The sequence below is a fragment of the Terrapene carolina genome, unplaced genomic scaffold, assembly GCF_002925995.2.
Source record: "Terrapene carolina triunguis isolate 2854851 unplaced genomic scaffold, T_m_triunguis-2.0 Scaffold613, whole genome shotgun sequence".
In the NCBI taxonomy this organism is placed as follows: Eukaryota; Metazoa; Chordata; order Testudines; family Emydidae; genus Terrapene; species Terrapene triunguis.
This window is the reverse complement of record NW_020664964.1, coordinates 6,068,559-6,086,980: the sequence shown is the minus strand read 5'-3', so window position 1 is coordinate 6,086,980 and position 18,422 is coordinate 6,068,559.

Below are 18,422 nucleotides of genomic sequence, written 5' to 3'. Positions count from 1 at the left end.
CCGAGAGCCCAAGCAAAGCGGAGATTACAGCGGACCCCAGATGACCTGGCCCCAGGACAGAACTCCCATCCACCCTCCCGCTCTTCTTCTTACATTGCACCCGGGCTTGGCCAGCTGTGGGTAGAGTGTGTGTGAGTATGAAAGTGGGTTAGGGCTTGGGGCACTAATGCTTTCTTCCTTCCTCTGAGTGACATGGGGAGCACCCATCACTCTCCGCTGTTATTTTATTATTTTATTAATAAAGCTTTAAAATTTAAACCCTTGGTGTGTTTCGTCATCTCCTCCCCAAACGATCCTGTGGCCTCAGCCTGATCACCTGATGCCTCAGGCAGATTGGTAACTGAAATCTGTCATAGTTTTGATGGAGAATTGCGGAGGGCGGAGCCCTGCGGAGTGCACCAACTGTTCTGCCCTTGGCATTTCATGTTTGCTCTGTCCGGCACTGTTGGTATTTCATGTCGAGGATTTTATAATTACAGGTGTGCCCCACCCTCAGTTTTAGCATACCTGAGAACCGGAGGGAGGTTTAGCATTCCTCTCTCCACCTCGGTCGGTGGGGGAAGGGTGCAGGTGGGTCTACCCCCGGTTGTAGAAGTGCCGGGTAGTAGGAGGTGGGCTTAGAGACCCTTGCTCCACGGTATCCTCGGTGCATACACCCTCAGCCGTAGAATGACTGAGTAGAAGGAGAGAGTTTTGGGTTTCTCTCTCAGCCCGAGAGGGGCACTTGAAGAGGAGAGCTTAGGGTTTCTTGCTCAGCCCAGGGGGGCATTTGGTGTATGGACCCTCGGTGGCAGGGACCCACCGAGTAATACAGAGGGAGGCTTAGCATCTCTCCCTTTGGCCCAGTGGGGTAACATTGGAAGCCCCAGTGCCGGCGTGAGCTACGTGAAATCTCAAGTGATTAAAGTTCTTAAGAGTGGCACTAACGGATTGTGATAACATGTTCAGGAAACAGAAAGGTACAGCGCGGACTCAGGAGTCCCACAGTTGGGGGCAATGGCATCAACGATGGGTTCAAAGCTGGACGCATGGGCATTAGGGAGCGCGGACATGGTAATCCGGCTGCCCGGCCCGCTAGTGTCATGGGAGGCTGGTGGACCTGATGCCTGAGCCACGGGGGAGGCAGAAAAGAGGGACGGAACCCTGCTGCCTCTTTCAAAGGGGGGTGAGGACCTCTCCCAGCTGGAGAAGGCTCTCACCAAGGTGGGATACAATCCCTGGGGTTCGGTGGCGGAGCTTCAGAGGAGGGTGTATTCTTGGCAGGATTTGTTAGACCTGTATGCAGAGTATGAAAAGTGGAAGGGTAAAAACCTAGGGGCAGCTGTGGGATTAATTTGGACTGCAGCAACCATATGGTATCAAATGTTGTCGGGTCAAAAAGAGGAGTTGAGGAGAAGGGAAGAGGTGTGTACCCGACAGCTGGTGGAAATTGAGCAACTGAAAGCGCAGATCACTAACCAGGCAGCAACCCAAGCCTATGCCCAGGATAAGTTGCAAGCCTTGAGATAGGACTTCCAGGCAGAAAAGGCGGAATGCACCCGCCTGGAAACACTGGCTAAGCAAGTACCAGTCCTTCAGGGATTCGTCAAAGATTTGACCATTCGTGCTCAGCATACACCACAGCAGCAGTGTGCTCGCCATGAAAAGGAAATTGAACAGTTGAAATGCCAATTGGCCGTGCGTTCTGTCCAGGTGGCAGCCATTACAGTGGGTGAAGGGGGAGAAGGTCGTATATATGGCACCCCCCAACTACAAGGAGAGCACCCCATGGGATGATTACAAAAAGGAAAGGGACCAGGAGGGGTGAGGGCTAGTTGAGGAGCCCACCCTCCTTGCTAAATTGGTAGTGGAACAAAGCCTGTGCCCATAGAAAGGGACATTTCAACAAGAAAAACAGGATCAGGCCCAGACAAGCAGGCAGGCATCAAATAAAGAAATTGGAAAACAGGTTGGAAGCCTTGAGGGCATAGTGCCAGGAGTAAGGAAAGGAGTAAGTGCAGACATGGGGATTTTAGGTCCCTGAAACAGTACTTGGAATGGTAAAATCTGAGTTGATGAAGGTGTCATTTTGGGAGATAAGCAAGTGATTTAAGGAAAGAGAGTGAGAAGTTAACTCTGTAGTTCTGGAGGAAACTGAGCAGTTAAAGGTTGTGAAAATGTTAAAGAGAAAAAAAAAATCTTGGTTTCATTGCACCCATTCTGAAGGAAAAATGAGCCCTTTTCCAAAGGAATGTCTGTAAATAAGCCAGGCACAAAGACAATCTGATTTAAATCATTTGACTATAAACAATTTAGTCAAATTTGCTAAAAGAACAGAAGGGGTGTCTATTGGAACTTAACTGCACCCAAATGGATATAAATGTACATTTATGTACAGCTGCGTAAAAATTAAAGCAGTGTAAGGGGTGTTAAGAAAAAGAAGAAAATGAATTTGTTTTGTTTTTAAATAATACCACTAAAATCCATTTGAATATTTCATTCAAAGTTGCAAAAGCAAGAAATGTTTTTTGCCTGACACAGGTGACTAGTGTTGTTTGGTATTTAAGGGGTAACTCAATGCTTTACAAAATTTAAATGTTTTTGAATAAAGACCAAAGTCATGGCTGCAGCAGGGCAGTCAAAGCCAGGAGAATGGGAAAAGATTTTGAATTTGTTTTTTGGTAACAAAATAGCATATAAGAGCTGGAGTAAAAGAAAAAAAGACAGTGCCCCACACTGAGCCTTGAGGTGGCTCTGGGTAATCAAACTGTCACTTTGCTAAGGGTACATAAAAATTCTGTGAGCACAAAAGAAACAGTTACACCTTATGTAAAAATTAATATGGCTAATGTTATAGAAATTAAATTATGGAAGGAATGTGCATTTTCCCCAGAACATGTGCAGTGAATATGAAATGCAAAAACATACCATGCTATTTAATTAAAATCCTATTATGGCTTCAAAAGGAGCCACAATAGGTTGTGTTTTCCTTTTCAAATCACTGTGTGTTTTGGAAGCAAGAGTTAAAAGTTAAAAGTAATCAGAACTCTGGTGGAAGTTGATTGTGTCCCTTTTAAGACAGAGTCTCTGAGCTGCTGATAGCTTTGGATCCACAAGCAAGCCAAAAAGCGTATGTGGTAATGCAGATTACCTAACTGATAAAGGTAGAAGCCATTGAAACCTGGCCTGCCTATAGAACAAACACAGGAAAATATGGGGGTAATTCCTCTGTTTTGCCTGCAATCAGCAAGGGTATTTGTAAAAGAAAGGAATATTTTAAGCAATAATCTGCCACCCCCATGGGGGTAGAAACATGTTCTTTTGTCTTTCAGAAAATCAGGAAAAGCTGATACCAGCTGAAGAGCAACCCAAAATACCATGAATCTACTGTCACAATAGAAATTGTGTTTTGTGTTTCATGTTTTATCTTGTGTTGTTTGTCTTGTTGCTAGCACTGTTGTATATTAAAAAAAAAAATACTGTGGGGAAACATCCTCAGGTAGTAGACACCATATTAGGGGGAATTGGTTTTGAAACACAGATATGGAAAGTTAGCCCACTCCTCATATGGCACATGAAATCCTTCTGGCTACCCCAGAACTCGAGCCAGTGGGCTGAGGAGGGAGGGAAGCTATTGGACACCAGAGATTGTGCCGAGTAGACTCCTCAAAAGTGGGTGTGCTTGTCCTGGCCTGTTGCTCCAAAGCCCTGTAGTGAAAACATTTCCCTAGGATCCTGCATGTGGGATAAATTGGATAATGAGACCAAATTACTGTATAATGGGCAATGTGCATGTGTTAATTCCTGGGAAGAAGTGTTTTGGGAGGATGGTAGTGTTAGCAACCCGCTAGTAGACAAATGTAATGTAAGTACTGTGTTTACCAATGATCACATTTACTGTTTGCCACAACCAAAAAAGTCCCAGCTTTGCTCAGTTGAGGAAGGAGCTATGTGAGACCCGTGAAGCTGTAGAGGTCGCGTTAGATAAGGAAAAGGCCAAGTGTGTAAGGGGATCATCGTTAAAGACATCCAGGGATGGCCAATTGGAGACAAGGTAATGTTGCAAAAACTGGGGAAAGCGGCCCACACCTTGGATGTTAAGTGAATGGGCCCATATCCCATTGTAAACCACCTCTCTCCAGTAGTGTACCAGCTTCAGCTACCAGGTAAATTAAAATGGGTGCATGCCAATCAATTCAAAACATATGTTTCTTCCTAGGTTTCTGGTCATGGCATCGTGGGCCTTGGTTGTGGACCAGCCACCTGCCTGGACCATCCGGGTTTCCAGCTTTCCATGGGATTATCTGGATAATTATAATTTTGAGAAGGGAGAATATCTCCAAAGGCTCTCCCTGGCTCGAGCTGCTGATGGGGCCCAAGCCACAGTGTGGCGCAAGGCTGGAGGGGAGGTGCCTTGGAGATGATGCATAGTCCAGATAGACACAGAAGGGCCACAGCAAAATACCTGGTGGGTGGCCCTGAACCTTCCCTAGAGCCCATGGAAACAAACCCTATTCCTCCTGTGGTGGCCTGGAGCAGGAGCGGAATGGGAGGCCCTTTGGCGAGTGCTAGCAATCCCTGATCCCTGGACATAATATTGTTGTTGCGACCTCTTAAACCAAGCAAACAATATCCATGACAGAAGCCAGGAAGGGCTGTAATGGGGTGACTAATGACTTAGAGAGTTTTTGTATGTGCCTCGGTTTCCCCAATAGGTGCTTTTATGTTTTTCTTTTTCCCCTCGTTTTGCTTTATTAACAGGACAAGGCAGTAATAGCGAGAGCCCACGGACACCCTGAACAGGAGTGGTGGGACCGCTCTTGCTGCTTCAGGCCTGCAGAATCCTTCATTGTAATGTAATGTTTTCCTGAGTATTCTCCAGGGGCGGCCCCCAGCCAAGAGCCCCAGGTCCCCTGGCTCTGCATATCCCTCCCCAATTGGGTCCCAGATGGGATTAACACTGAAAAGCTCCATACCCCATCAGGCAGCCCCAAATGGGACAATGTTACGTCCCATTGCCCCAACAGCGGTGGTGGCAGATGTTACCCACCACCAAATGGGAGGCAGCCACTCAACACTGGATCCTCCTGAATGCCACCATGGGAGCTTTAGATATTTACCTGCCCCTGCCACACTTTCAGGTCCCAGCCTTCCTTCTTAATTGTACCAGGGGGGCCACCCTCCAACTCGCCCTCCTCAGGCATACGCTGTCCTTGTCCCCCGCCCCGGGAAAAGGTGAACCATAGTGGGCTCCTTGTGGGATGGGGCTAATTCGGCAGTCAATATTTGGAATGTTCAGCAGGGGGCCATGAAACACGAGCTGTTGGAACAATTGGAAAAGGCCATGGGACTGGTCACAAGCGTGGATCTCACTCACCTTACAGTGGCCACTGCCGCTCACAAGCATGCTGCCGAATTGGCCCTCCACATGCGGGATACCTTGCAGGGACTGATTAAGACCATAATTGAGGCCGGGAACCAACCGACATTGGATTCAGTGTGCTCCCAGCTCCAACAATATTTAACCCAACAAATTTGTAGCATGTGCATGCTATATTGCTGTGTATGTAGAAGGCCAATAGAAACCCCAGCCACCATGTGAGAGGGAGGGTGGAAACTGAAATGGTGACCCCTCACAACAAAATGTTGATTCGGGGTCAAGGGGGGGACTGTCACAGGCCCAAGGACTCCCTCCCTCAGGGGGTGCCATGGGGAGGCAAATCAGCATTGTATGTTGCTAACGCGGTTGCAAGCATTGCAAGGCATTTCAGGGGAGGGCCAAAGATGTGAATGTGGAATGGAAGATTCCTTGCAGGGTGCAATAGGCCAAGAGGGGGAAAGAAGGAAGACAGCAGAGAACAGGTTATCTTGGCACATCAGCTAGCTCCGTGTGGAGATAAGACGCTGGCCCCGGCCCAAGGTCATGGGCTAGACGAGAAATCTACAGCTGCCCAGTCACGAGAAGAGGAGAACTAAGTTGAGCAGAGCTGCAGAAATAGCAGTGAAAACAGTGAGAGCGAATGAGATGCAGAGCTGCAGAGATAGCAGTGAGAAGAGTCAGAGCGAATGAGACGGTGATGGTGAAGGCCAACAGGAGGGAAAACAAAGTCTCCGGAGCCGGTGTGTTTTGGGCAGCCAAGAAGGCCACAGCAAGCAAATTGGGACTGGTACAAAGAGCACCAGGCACAGAGGGCCCTGGACAACAACGCCCTCAAAGGAACCGAGGACTTAAAACCCTCCCGAGAGCCCAAGCAAGGCAGAGATTACAGCAGACCCCAGACGACCTTGCCCCAGGACAGAACTCCTGTCCACCCTTCCCCCTCTTCTTCTTACATTACACCCAGGCTTGGCCAGCCGTGGGTAGAGTGTGTGTGAGTATGAAAGTGGGTTAGGGCTTGGGGCACTAACGCTTTCTTCCTTCCTCTGAGTGACATGGGGAACACCCATCACTCTCCGCTGTTATTTTATTATTTTATTAATAAAGCTTTAAAATTTAAACCCCCTTGGTGTGTTTCATCATCTCCTCCCCAAACGATCCTGTGGCCTCAGCCTGATCACCTGATGCCTCAGGCAGATTGGTAACTGAAATCTGTCACAGTGATCATTCCCCTCTATTCGGCATTGGTGAGGCCTCATCTGGAGTACTGTGTCCAGTTTTGGGCACCACCCTACAAGAAGGATGTGGAAAAATTGGAAAGAGTCCAGAGAACAGCAACAAAAATGATTAGGGGCTGGAACACATGACTTTTGAGGAGAGGTTGAGGGAACTGGGATTATTTATTCTGCAGAAGAGAAGAATGAGGGGGGATTTGATAGCCGCTTTCAACTATCTGAAAGGGGGTTCCAAAGAGGATGGATCTAGACTGTTCTCAGTGGTAGCAGATGACAGAACAAGGAGCAGTGGTCTCAAGTTGCAGTGGGGGAGGTTTAGGTTGAATATTAGGAAAAACTTTTTCAATAGGAGGGTGGTGAAGCACTGGACTGGGTTACCTAGGGAGGTGGTGGAATCTTCTTCCTTAGAGGTTTTTAAGGTCAGGCTTGACGAAGCCCTGGCTGGGATGATTTAGTTGGGGATTGATCCTGCTTTGAGCAGAGGGTTGGACTAGATGACCTCCGGAGGTCCCTTCCAACCCTGATATTCTATGATTCTATGACTTTCTTTCCAGATCAGAAGATTCCAGTGGGGGATGTTGAAATGCACATAGTGATCCTGAGAGACCCAGAGTACCCCTTACTCCCATGGCTCATGCAGTCTTACACAGGAAACCTGGACAGCAGCAAGAAGTGCTTCAACAATAGGTTAAGAAGGTGCAGAATGACCGTACAATGTACCTTTGGCAGATTAAAAGCACGCTGGCACTGCCTTTATGGCAGGTTAGACCTAAATGAGGAAAATATTCTCATGGTCATAGCCACCTACTGCACGTTTCATAATATTTGTGAGGTTAAGGGTGAAAAGTTTCCCCCAGCGTGGAAGCGGATCTGGTTGATTTTGAGCAGCCAGATACCAGGGCTATTAGAGGGGCACAATGGGGGTCTGTGACAGGTTGTCCTCCATTAAGATGCCAACTGATGTGCTGAGATACCACTGAGTCAGCCTGTTCTGCCAGCCTGAGCATCCTTTTTATCTGTCTTGCTGAGCCAGGCTATTAATCCTTCTCCAGCACACACACACAGGCAGGGCCACACCCAACTGTAGAACAACACAGACACTGATATCAGCTCTGGGAAGACTCAGTTTAAGGGACTTGCCCTAGCACACAGGTGTCCACCTCCCTTGGAGTGCAGACCCAATGGTATATTGTCTTACACTGTAGAGAAATCTATACAATGTAAGCTCATAAATTTGCCTCCCTCAATGTGGAGGAAGATATGCACAACTTCTTGCCCCTCCTCCCAGTTAGAAATTAGAGAAACTGGGTTTAATAATAAACAAAACAAATTTTATTAACTATAAAAGGCAAATTTTAAGTGGTTAAAGGAGTAGCAAACAGAACAAAGCAGATTACTGAGCAAAGAAAACAAAACATGCAAACTAAGCTTGATTCACTAAGGAAACAGGTTACAAAATGTAACTTTTCACCCTAAATATTGAATTTAGGCAGGATGCAGAGTTTCTGTAGCTCAGAGTTCCAGTTATATTTCTTTTCAGACTGGATCTCTGTCTCAGTCTGGGCTCCCCCCTGGCCTGACCTTCAGTTGTCTTTAGCAGTCTTTCTTCTTGGGCAGACAGGCCATGGAGTAGAGTCCCGTTTGCCTTCCTCCCCACCCTTAAATAAGGTTTACATCAGGCAGGAATCCTTTGTTTCCCAAACTTGACCCCCCCCACACCCTTTTAGTGGAAAGTTACAAGAAGTCCAAGATAATGTTTAGTATCAGGTGACAAGACCACCTGACTTAGTAGTGTCACAGTCACGTCCCAGGACGCCTCCCAGGAGAGAGAGAGATTAGTATTTTCCCTGTGTTGTTGTTCCTTCCTAATGGCCCATCAAATCTGATGGCCTGTCGTCTGCTGGGTGTCTTCCCAATACACACCCAGTTGGAATAGTTACATAGCCCATATTCCTAACTTTAGATACAGAAATGATACATGGATACAAATTGGATAATCACATTCAGTAAATCATTACCTTCCCAATTATATTTTACATGAGCCATCTTGCATAAAGTACATCTCGGTTATATCATATCCATATCATAAGCATATTTCCATAAAGAATATGGAGTGTAACATCACATGAGCAGCCAGATACCGGGGCTATTAGAAGGGCACAATGGGGGGGCTGTTTGAATCAGGTAGGCTTTGAGGCACCATTTTGACAATGAGCATCAGTAATGTGTCTTTCTAAACAGCACTCTGCCATGCTTGGTTATCTTGCTGTCTTGCATGAAAATTTTGATGATTCCTGACTGTGCTTTATACTCAGGAAATGATCAAATTGCCACTGTGTGTTAATTCCAGCAGCAACCACTGTGTGTAGGAGACAAATAAAGATTGCTTATCTTTCAGAGAGTTTGTTTTTATTAAATACCAATTAACAACACACACAAAAGGCTTGGTGGGAAAGGAGATTAATAATGAAGGGCAGTGTAGGTTCTTATAGCTGTGTGTAAGTCCATCTATCATTTTGGAAGCTGTCCAAAGGGGTGGAATGAATGGGGTACTGAGATAGGCTGGGAAGTTGCAAGGAATGTGTGGGAGGAATTTGGGGAGCGTGGAAAGCAGTTCTGTATTGGCAGCGAGAGGGCGAGGATGAGAGCATACATGTATTCTGCCTGCAGCATGATTAGGGACTTCAACATATCTATTTACCTCCATCACTTTTACCATCCACTCCTGGCCCATTAAAATTCACTCCTGGCTTCCCTTTCTGTTCTGACGGTCTATTTTGTAACTTTCTTTTAAAGTCTCTCTCCACGCCCTGCATTCTTGTTTTTTGGCCTCTTAGGATTGGAGCACCTCTCAAAACATGTCCTCCTTGGGTGCTTCCTTATCTAGAGGAGGCACTCCATGAGTGTGTAGGAGTTCCCTTGAAGGCCACATCTGCAGAAGCACAAGAAACAATACAGAGAAGCATGATTGGTAGTTCATGCACAGCATCAAATCATTATAGTAAAATATCCCTTTTAGAAATACGAATCAGTTTCTCACTGTCCCTTGACAAGCACTCAGTTTGGCAAACACCCTAAATATGGTGAGTTTGGCCCGAGGGCAGAACTCAAGATGGGGCAAAGGGTCTTGGTGGTTTTTTTAGAGGATCACTGCAGGCGACTAGGGACAATATTGTAAATTCTGCCACAATTTTCCACAGGTGGGGGTCATTGAAGCCAATATCTCACTCCTGAGGGTAAGCAAGGATGAAAGGGTGCATCTCCTGCATGCATATGGCTTCAGACCAGGTCCCTATGCTGTTTGTCTGTGTGCCACTTTAGTCCCTGCACAAGTGATTGCCGAGTGGTGTGGGAAAATTTCCTACTATGGGGGAAGGAATAAACAGCTCTGCCAAGGAATCTTCAGCAGAGGATTGTCAAGTACCACCCAGGAAAGTTTCCAAGAGATCTCTCTGGAGGATTCCTGTGAAATCTTGGTGTGCATTAACACGCTGTTCCACTGCACTATTTAGCTGCACCAGGGAATGTGAAGCACATGCAAACACAGCTAGCCTTGTGCATTTCTATCCCTTCATGTACTAGAATCTAGAATATACAGAGCAAAGGACAGCTCTACCTCATATAACTGAGCAGCATCAACTCAGAAAGATCAATTACCAGGGCTCTCCTCTCCTGCATCATGCGTGCCAATGACGGATTGCTGGAACTGGCTAGACCCCTCCGGAGTGGAAAAGAGGTCCTTACTATGCGACCAGACGACCCTGCCATGTGCTCCACAATGTCCTCCAATTCGATCTCCTTGTGCACAACTTTGTCCTTGGTGTTGAGTACGCTGTCTGTTGTCACCAGCCCCACCCTCCCCCCGAAGTATTCATGGGGCTCTTGGTGGTGGAGCTGGGGTCACCTTAATTAACTTAGATTTTACCATTTTAAGTACTGTTTTAGGGATTTACATTTTTTATGTTTGCACTTACTTTTTTACTTTTGCCACTATGCCATTAGGGCTTTTAATCCATTTTTTAATTTTTTTTGTTTGCTGCCTGCCTGCTTGGCTGGGCCCGATCCTGCTTTTTTGTTGAACTGTTTTTTTTTTATGGGCACAGGCTTTGTTTCACTACCAATTTAGCAAGGAGGGTGGGCTTCTTAACTAGCCCCCACCCCTTTTGGTTCCTTTTTATTTGTAATTACCGCACGGGGTGCTTTTCTTGTAGTTGGGGGTGCCGTACATATGACCTTCTCCCCCTTTACCCGCTGGACCTTTCCTCGGTCTTAATGAGGGCCGCTATAAGGGTGCAACAAGGTTTTGCTCAAAATTGAGGATTCTCACAAAGGGAGAGATCAAAGCCCTCACAAGAGTCACCTGAATCATCCACCATGAGGCTTGCCACCCTGACAGAATGCATGGCTAGCTGATGTTGTAACTGTTTAATTTTTTTTTTATGGCGATCACACTGCCATTGTGGCGTGTGCTGGGCATGGATGGTTAAGTTTTTGCCAAGTCCCTGAAGGACTGGTACTTGCTTAGCCAGTGTTCCAGGCGGGTGCATTTCGCCTTTTCCGCCTGGAAGTCCTTTCTTAAAGCTTGCAACTTATTCTGGGCATAGGCTTGGGTTGCTGCCTGGTTAGTGATCTGCGCTTTTACTTGCTTAATTTTTACAAGCTGTTGGGTACACACCTCTTTTTTTTTTTTTTTTTTTTTTTTTTTTTTGACATTTGATACCACATGGCTGCTGCAGTTCAAATTAATCCCACAGCTGCCCCTAGGTTTTTACCCTTTTGCTTTTTGTACTTGGCATATAGGTTTAAGAAATGTTGCCAAGTTTGCACTTTTTTTTGAAGATCCATTACAGAACCCCAGGGATTATATTCCACCTTGGTGAGAGCCCTCTCCAACCGAGAGGTTCTTACCCCCCTTTGAAAGAAGCAGCAAGGTTCTGTCCCTCTTTGCTGCCTTCCCCGTGGCTTGGGCATTAGGTCCACCAGCCTTCTGTGACACCAGCGGGCTGGGCAGCTGGACTTTCGTGTCTGCAATCCCTAATGCCTGTGAGTTTAGCCTTGAACCATAGGCAGCGAGTTATATGGGCTCATGGTGCCCAGGCTCCAGCAATATTCAGGGCCTGGGAGTCCAGCTCTACCAATGTTTGGGGCCGGGTCTCTCCCCCAGCCCCACCTGGCGCCCCCACGTGCCTCCCCCAAGAGGTTTTGGTGTCCACTTGCTGCCCCCGCTCGCCTTCCCGGGTCCCTGGAGCAGAGTGTCCCTATCTCTCCCCTGCAGCTCCATGCTGCCTCCCTGCATCAACTGCCGCCACAGGGTCCTAGTGCCCCCCTCCACTACTGACAGGGTAGGCTGACCCTGAGCCTGCCCTTCCCCCTCAGACACTTTAATTTTCCAATCGGACCCTCCACCAGCACAGGGAGCCACCCCATCCGCAGTCACCGCTCCTGCCCCACGCTGGACAAGGGGCAGCCCCACCCCCCACACCCAGTGAGGATACAGTGAGGGGCAGCAGCAGGGGAGGAGGCGCACATGTGATGGCAACCTCCACCCCCCCCGGCACCCACCGCATGGGAGACAAGGGGGCTTCCTGTACCTGAGAGGGGCCGTAGGAGCACATGCAGTGACAGTGGTGTGAGGTGAGTGTGGTGCAGCCCTGTCCCACCCCAGAGCCTTCACCCCCTGCACCTCAACCCTCTGCCTCAGCCCTGAGCCCCTCCCACACCCCAAACCCCTCATCCACAGCCCTCACCCCTGCACCCCAGCCCTCTGCCTGGGCCCCTCCCACACCTCAAACCCCTCATCACCAGCCCCACCCCAGAGCCTTCACATTTTTACATTATTAAAAAAATATACAGTAACTCCTCTCCTAACGTTGTAGTTATGTTCCTGAAAAATGCTACTTTAAGTGAAATGATGTTAAGCAAATCCAATTTCCCCATAAGAATTAATGTAAATGGGGGGTTAGGTTCCAGGGAATTTTTTTTTTTGCCAGACAAAAGACTGTATTTTATATATATACACAGTATACATTTTAAACAAACAATTTAATACTGTACACAGCAATAATGATTGTGAAGCTTGGTAGAGGTGGAAGTCATAGGGTGGGCTATTTCCCAGGGAATGCCTTACTGTTAAATGATGAACTAGCATTCGGCTGAGCCCTCAAGGGTTCACACATTGTTGTTAATGCAGCCTCACACTCTGTAAGGCAGCAGGAATGGAGGGGGGAGGGAGGAAGACAGCATGGCAGAGAGACAGAGACACACACCCTGTGTGTGAGAGAGAGACTTTGAGACAGCAGCTGCTACCAGCAATCTCCCTCCATTCTGAGCCCTGTCATGTTCCGCCCTGCTCTTTGGAGATGGGGGGGCAGGAATGGGGGAGGGGGACACTCTGACAACAGCACCCCTCTTCCGCCTCCCCCCCTGCACATAGGGTGACCAGACAGCAAGTGTGAAAAATCAGGACAGGGTGTGGGGGGTAATAGGAGCCTATATATGAAAAAGACCCAAAAATCAGGACCCAAAAATCCCTATAAAATCGGGACATCTGGTCACCCTACCTGCCCAGCAAGCAGGAGGCTCCTGGAGCAGCTCCAAGGCAGAGGGCAGGAACAGCACACGGCAGTGAGTGGGAGGGACACCTGAACTGCCCAGCAATTGATAGCTGGCTGGGCGGCAGCTGCACAGGGAACTTAGGGGAGCTGATAGGAGGGCTGTCGGCCCACCCTGGTTCCAAGCCCCCACCAACTAGCTCCAACGGGCTGCTCTTTCTGCAAGCTGTGGACAAAGCAGGCAGCTGCCAAACAACAATAAAAGGGAGCATTGGGCAACTTTAAATGAGCATGTTCTTTAATTCAGAGGTTCTCAAACTGTGGTCCATGGACCACCAGTGGTCCCCCAGCTCCATTCAGGTGATCCGCGGATAGTTCCCTCTAAGGTGCACTCCTGGGCGGCCGCACATGAGAGAATGAAGGGCCACCCACCTAATTAGTGGAGCCGCGCAGATGTGGCTCCTCTAATTAGGTGCCTGGACTCTGGAGAAGATGCACTTGTAAGGTGAGGTGGTGGCCTTCGGGGGAATAGGGAGTAGGTAGGAAGGGGCAGGGGTGTGAGAAGAGGGGGTGGGAGGAATTTGGGACATGCAGGGCTACGGCGGCCAGAGAAAGAGGTTCAGGGATGCGGCTGCTGGGGAGAGACCCCCTTCCTTCCCAGCTTCAGCTCTGTGGCTGCTGTGGCAGGGGAGAGACCCCCTCCTTTCTAGCCCGAGCTCAGGGGCTGCTGCGGTGGGGGAGAGAGGGAGAGGCCCCCCCCTTCTTCCCAGTCCCAGCTTGGGGGCTGCTGCGGCAGGGGAGAGAGGCCACATCCATCGCATTAGAAAGGTTAAGACTACTGATATTAAAATATGAGTTGTGTGCTTTTATGTGTAGAACAAAAAAAGTTAATTATTACACTGCTCTACAGCCAAAATGCTTCTGAAATAAATGTAGTCAAACTTTACTAATTCTGGGTCACTGAGAACTAAAATGATGCTTAAAATTGTTGATTGGCTCTAGTTTTCAAGATATGCTATTGGGTCAGTATATATGACCCTTGATTGGGAATGGCGGAGGATAAGTGAGTTATAAAGAGAAGGGATCTCAATTTAAACCAGAAATGACTAAAATACATCTTTGACTGGATCTATGAATAAATCTATGACTGGGTTTGGACAGTACTTGCTTTTTAGGCAAAACAATGAATGATGCACTCTGAAGCTGGTATTGCGTCATACATGATATGAATTGCATCATGTTATTCCTAGAAGTCATGGATGATGCAATCATAACGAAGCTTACATCACTCTGCTGAACAAATTGCCCTATATCAGCTCTAGAAATCATACAGTGTTGTGCTCTCTTATTTGTCAGTGTTTGATTTTGCAAAGGGACACATTTCTGTTTAGCCAAAGTGAGCAGAGATGCCTCGTACTTGTGTGAACAGTGCAGATAACTTCTGCTATGTTTGTGGTGAAGTGACTTTTGCATCACAAAAGCGCAGTATAACCACTATGGTTAAGAAAGCCTATCACCTTTATTTTGGCTGCAAAATTGGAGATCAGGACAAGAGGTGGGCCCCACACATATGCTGCAACACTTGTGCAACAAATCTTCGCCAGTGGTTGAACAGGAAAAGGAAATCTATGCCTTTTGCAATACCAATGATTTGGAGAGAGCCAACAGATCATACCAGCAATTGTTACTTCTGCATGGTGCCTCCAGTTGGGAAAGGTGTGTCAAAGAAGAAAAAGTGGACTGTGCATTATCCAAACATTCCATCAGCTATACGCCCAGTACCCCACGGAGAAGGACTGCCGGTTCTGATACACCAGAATCATTCTCACTTGAGTCAGATGAGGAAGAGGAAGAGGATGAAACTTCTGGTCCTGAACCATCAATGTCACAGGACCCACATTTTCTCCCATGCTCCTCCTCTGAACCACACCTCATAACACAAGGTGAACTGAATGACCTTGTCAGGGATTTGGAACTACCCAAGAGTAAGGCAGAGCTGTTGGGCTCCAGACTACAACAGTGGAATCTGGCAGGTGATGTTAGGGTTTCCATGTTCCGTGACCGTCAAAAGGATCTTGTCCCATTCTTCTTCATGGAAGGTGATCTTGTAGCCTGCAACAACATCGATGGTGTGATGGCAGCCCTCAACATCGTTCACGATCCAGATGAGTGGAGACTGTTCATTGATTCATCGAAGACGAGTCTTAAAGCTGTTTTACTGCATAATGGCAATGTTTTGCCATCAATTCCAGTTGGTCATGCAGTCCATATGAAGGAAACCTATGACAACATGAAACAACTTTTGAGGTGCATAAACTATGACCAACATCAGTGGCAGCTTTGTGGCGATTTGAAGGTTGTTGCTCTCTTGCTTGGTCTGCAGACTGGATACACAAAATACTGCTGTTTTCTCTGCGAATGGGATAGTCGTGCAAGAGATTCCCACTACATCAAGAAAGATTGGCCACTCCGACAGTCATTGGAGCCTGGGAGGAAAAGTGTTCAGCATCCACCACTTGTTGAATCAAGAAAGATTTTGTTACCACCCTTACACATCAAGCTGAGTCTGATGAAGAACTTTGTCAAGACCATTGACAAAATACAAGCAGCTTTCAAGTACCTCCATGGAAAATTTCCAAGGTTAAGTGAAGCTAAGATAAAGGAAGGTGTCTTTGTTGGTCCTCAGATTCGTGAACTTCTTCGAGATGATGCATTTGACCATGCACTGCGTGGCAAGGAAAAGACGGCATGGAAAGCCTTCCAGTTAGTGGCAATAAATTTTCTCAGAAACAACAAGGCAGACAACTACAAGTTGTTGGTGCAAAACCTCATCAAGGCATACAAAAGCCTTGGTTGCAACATGTCACTAAAGATCCATTTTTTGCACTCTCATCTAGGTTTTTTCCCACCGAACTGCGGAGCAGTGAGCGACGAGCACGGCGAGCGATTTCACCAGGACATTGCAACAATGGAGAAATGCTATCAGGGCAAATGGAGCCCATCAATGCTTGCAGACTATTGCTGGACAGTGACAAGAGATGCTCCATTTAATGAATACAAGAGACAAGCCAAGAAGCGCCGAGTAGACACTGAATAGGACTAAACTATGTACAGAATAGTTTTTTGCCTTTTGTTTCATAATAAATTTTATTTAGATAACCCTTTTGCTGATTTTTAAAGTGTTACATAAACAGGACAGGTGAAATATTATCATGTAAAGCAACCATAAACACATGAAAAGACCTAGGTTTACAATTTATGATTAAAACCCTACTATCTACACAATATATATAGACATAAAATGTAAAAACTTAAATATCTTACAAACAGTAGCCAATCAGTTGTTTTAATTGTCATATTTGAATTCAGCACATCAAAATACATAATAAATAGCACATTTTATCTCTGAAGCGGACGACTTCTCAAAAATTGTACACCAGTGTTATCGGACTGAGCTAGCTAGCTACAGTGTTGAGTTAACCCATTCTCTGCTCTTTTCCTCCTTCCCCCTCTTGGCCTCTCGTACCCTGCAAAGGAATCTTCCATTCCACACTCACACCTTTGAACCTCCCCAAAATGCCCTGTGATTGCTTGCAACAGCATTATCAATATACAATGCTAATTTGCCTCCCCAAGGGGGACCCCTTGAGGGAGGGGGCCATTGGGGTGTGACACTGTCCCCTGCCTTCAACCATTTACCAATGGCAGTTCCTGATCCTGCCAAACTGGGTGGAAGACATGGAGTGAGGACAAATGGTTATGCAGTAGAGAGGGAGATCAGTGAGATGTTGGATGGAATTTGGGCAGAACTTTCTGATATGCCAAATATAGCTATTCTTGAGGGCCAATGACAGTTTATTCCGCTCATGTGGTACTCGTATAATGGATTCCAATATTGCCATGGTATGCTCATGGGTGGACTATCACTTCTGGTACAGGAAAACCAATATTGTGTGGTGGGATCACATTGTTCTGGAAACCTGGGATGACCAGCAGTGGCTTCAGAATGAGGAAGCAGGCCTTTGAGGAACTGTGTGAGGGGCTTGCATCATTCCTCCAGTCGGGGCGGCTCCAGGCACCAACGCAGCAAGCGCGTGCCTGGGGCGGCAAGCCATGGAGGGTGGCCTGCCGGTCGCTGTGAGGGCGGCAGTCAGGGAGCCTTTGGCGGCATGCCTGCGGGAAGTCTGCTGGTCCCATGGTTTCGGTGGCAATTCGGCGGTGGGGACGCTGAAGGTGCGGGACCGGCGGACCTCCCGCAGGCATGCTGCTGAATCCGCATTACCAGCGGTCCTCCCGCAGGTGCGCCGCCGAAGCCGCCTGACTGCCGTGCTTGGGGCAGCAAAAAACATAGAGCCACCCCTGCCTCCAGTGCCAGAACACTCAATTAAGGGATGTCAGACCATTTGGGTTGCTATTGCCTTGTGGAAACTGGCAATAGTAGACTGCTATTGGTCCATTGAAAACACTTTGGGATTGGAATGTCCACTGCTGGGATCTTGGTTGTGCAGGTTTATGAGGCACTTAACACTGTGAGCTAACCATGGATGGTTGCCATCAGCAAATTTCCAGAAAGAATAGCTGGATTTGAGAGGATGGGTTTTAAGAACTGTGAAGGGGCCATTGATGGCACCCGCATCCCAGTACTTTTCCCACTACAAGGGGCAGTGAGTATGTGACCTGAAAAGATTACTATTCACTTGTTCTGCCAGGCTTAGATTCATGAATATAAATGTGGGGAGACACTGGAAAGGTTCAGGGGCATTGCCAGCAGATCGAGGGACGTGATCGTTCCCCTTTATTCGACATTGGTGAGGCCTCATCTGGAGTACTGTGTCCAGTTTTGGGCCCCACACTACAAGAAGGATGTGGAAAAATTGGAAAGAGTCCAGCGGAGGGCAACAAAAATGATTAGGGGGCTGGAGCACATGACTTATGAGGAGAGGCTGAGGGAACTGAGATTGTTTAGTCTCCAGAAGAGAAGAATGAGGGGGGATTTGATAGCAGCCTTCAACTACCTGAAGGGGGGTTCCAAAGAGGATGGAGCTCGGCTGTTCTCAGTGGTGGCAGATGACAGAACAAGGAGCAATGGTCTCAAGTTGCAGTGGGGGAGGTCCAGGTTGGATATTAGGAAACACTATTTCACTAGGAGGGTGATGAAGCACTGGAATGCATTACCTAGGGAGGTGGTGGAGTTTCCTTCCTTGGAGGTTTTTAAGGCCCGGCTTGACAAAGCCCTGGCTGGGATGATTTAGTTGGGAATTGGTCCTGCTTTGAGCAGGG